Raw genomic sequence first — 3,125 nt, 5'->3', positions numbered from 1 at the left:
TGGATGGATTTAAACTTCAGAATTTGATTATTTGATGATAACTCGTTGATCAATATATATTTGATGGATTTACTTGTTTGAATATGAAGTAGCACATAGAGGACTGGTGCTGACCCACTGAGGCCTCAAAACCTTTTGGTTCTGGTTCAGCGGATTCCAGAAATCTTGTAATCAGCAACTTGTAACGGTTGACAGAGCAGACTGTGGACCTGCAGCTACAGCATGTCTTGGGGGCGGCTGTGGCTGAGTGGTTAGAGCAATCGTCCTCCAATGTGAGAGTTGGGGTTCAAATCCACCAGCAGTCAAATGTCAAAGTGTCCCTGGGCAAGACACTGAACCCCTCATAGCCTCTGATGTGTGTCCTATCAGTGTTCAGGTCCTTCTAAAAAAATTAGCATATTGTGATAAAGGTCATTATTTTCCATAATGTAATGATAAAAATGAAACTTTCATATATTTCAGATTCATTGCACACCAACTGAAATATTTCAGGTCTTTAATTGTTTTAATACTGATGATTATGGCATACAGCTCATGAAAACCCAAAATGCCTGTTATTCACTGTTCAAACCATCAGTGACGGGGGACATCTGAGCATACTTCACTGATCCTAAAGTTTTCTTGTGAAAAGCTTCATGTCTAGAAATTTGTTAAATAAAATGTCATATTTAGTATTTTACTTTGTTAATTATGATAGCTCTTAACGTTTGCAGCATTACACACTGCAGAAAAAAACAAACACTGCAATGCCACTTTAATTGGTGATATGTCTTATCTCGTGCTGCTGATTATCTCATACTGCTGTTCGTTCATACCAATCTGCTCACCACAGACTCATGTTCGAGCTGCTGTTGTTAAGCCATATTGTTTTAGATTGTTGGCGTTTACTGTGGGCAGCACGGTGGTGCAACTGGTTGAGCTGCTGCCTCTCAGCGAGCAGGTTGCCCGGGTTCAAATCCCGGTCTGGGGGCCTTTCTGAGTGGAGTTTGCATGTTCTCTCCGTGCATGCGTGACTTTTCTCCAGGTACTCCAGTTTCCTCCCACAGACCAAAAACATGCATGTTGGGCTGATTAGTAACTCTAAATTGTCTCTAGGTGAGAGAGTGAATGGTTGTCTCGTTTGTCTCTGTATGTCCCTGTGACGGACTGGAGACCTGTCCAGGTGTCCCCCGCCTCTCACAGTGACTGCTGGACACCAGTATGGGCACCAGTGACCCCCATGACTCAAAAAGGAAGAAGCGGTAAAGACGATGGATGGTGTTTAGCAGCATCCATCACAGAACCTGCAGGACGATACTCTTCAGTTAGATCAGTGTAATGTTTTTATGCTATTAGTGCTTAGTGTTTATTTAGTTAATGTTTTTCTTAGTTCGTATCTTAGATGTCATTAGTTTTTATTTTACATTTTATTATTGGATGTAACTGGGACCCTGTGTAACGGCAATAAAGAAACTGACTGAGATAAACTAAATACAACAAATTTAATAAATCACATTAAATGTTTATTTAAATATTTTCCCCAAAAACTTTGGACTTTGAAAGCAAAATAGCTACAAATACATTTACAAGATGGACAGCTGAAGAAACGATGGTCCACACGTTACCACTGCAGACTGGCCGCTGAGCTGAGCAGTTTGTTGGTAAACTGGCCCAAATGGGGCAGGGAGGAAAGTGAACATCCAAATCTACCAGATGCTTCTTGCACTAGTTTCAAATAAAGCATGTCATAGTAGCTAAATAATACAAAAATGTAAAAGTGGCTTGTAAATTAATTTCATGTTTTGCCTCTCCATATCTCAAATGGCGTCTGCAAGTGGCAAATGTTGGACCAGAACTTAAGGAGCCGACTAGAAAATACATCCTCAGTTCAAAAAGCCATGAGCAAAACGTCAATTAAATCAGAATCCCACAATTCATGTTTTATTCTCAGCAAAACAAAGTACCACATCAAACGCTTGAACTAAGAAACTGCACCATATTTAGGACAATATAAAGCTTATTTTGAATGTTACGGCAGCAACTTATCTTCAAAAACTGGAAGAGGGACAACAAAAACAGAACATGGTCCAAAAAGAGAAGCAGAGGAGTGGGCATAAAGAAGCCCTCAGAGGCTGTGTCTGAAGTAATCATGGGCAGAGAGGTTCAGCAGGCTGTGAACAGAATGTATAGCACCTTGTGTAGCATTTCACCTTGATTTGTGACCTTGGAGCTGAAATGATGAAAAGTGTACGTGACACTCCGTGAACAGGTTATGCATGAAGTTCTGGTCCGGACAAGACAAAGTTTACGGACTGTACCTCATTATGACCCACCTTCGACGAGCCAATAAAAACTGGGTCTAAAATATTTTAACCATTTCAGATCAAAGTTGCTCAACAGGCACTGGAAGACTTTAATCTCCATCATCTCCAGCTCATAATCCCATCAGTAGATTAGAAGAATCATTAGAAAGATCTGAGCTCAAAAGAAGAGTCTGAAGTGATCTTTGGGTCCTCAGGGCCCACTGCTTTAAAACCAGGTCTGGTTCTGCTCTGGGCTCAGGAACACAGTCCATCCACAAATGATGCTTAAAGCTCTATCAGGCAAAGCAGAAGCCAGATGTGAACATAAAGTCATCTTCCAGGACCACAATGTAACATTCAGGGACCATCCAGCTACTTATCAGCACTCAGTCCAAAAGCTTACCTCTCCGATGATATAGGGGTGCATTAGTGCCTTTGTAATTGGCAGCTTTCACATGAAGGCTCCAACAATGCAGTACAAAGGCATGAACAGGTGTCAGAACATCTGCTCCCATTCAGACGTATTTTCAGGGAAGGCCTTGCAGATTTCAGCAAGATGATGCTTTAACTGCATCCCGTTCAGCATCATGGCTTCATGGCCCACAAGAGTCTGGCTCCATAGTCCAGACCTCTCACCAACATCTGAAGCTTCATGAAACAAAAATTCCAGCAAAGACCCAGAACTGCTGAGCTAGAACCAGTCAAGAATGAAGCCACAGTGTTTCATGAGGACCTCCAACCAGCCTCCTCAGCTCGTTTTTTTTTTTTTTTTTTTTTTTTCTGGGGGGGGGTGATGCTGAACGGGATGCAGTTAAAGTTGTTTTGTGGGGTGTTCCGCCCCCC

Source organism: Nematolebias whitei, chromosome 4 (assembly GCF_014905685.2).
Source record: "Nematolebias whitei isolate Nwh7 chromosome 4, NemWhi1, whole genome shotgun sequence".
NCBI classification, from domain to species: Eukaryota; Metazoa; Chordata; class Actinopteri; order Cyprinodontiformes; family Rivulidae; genus Nematolebias; species Nematolebias whitei.
The sequence above is the reverse complement of the archived record's forward strand: the minus strand, read 5'-3'. Positions refer to the sequence as shown.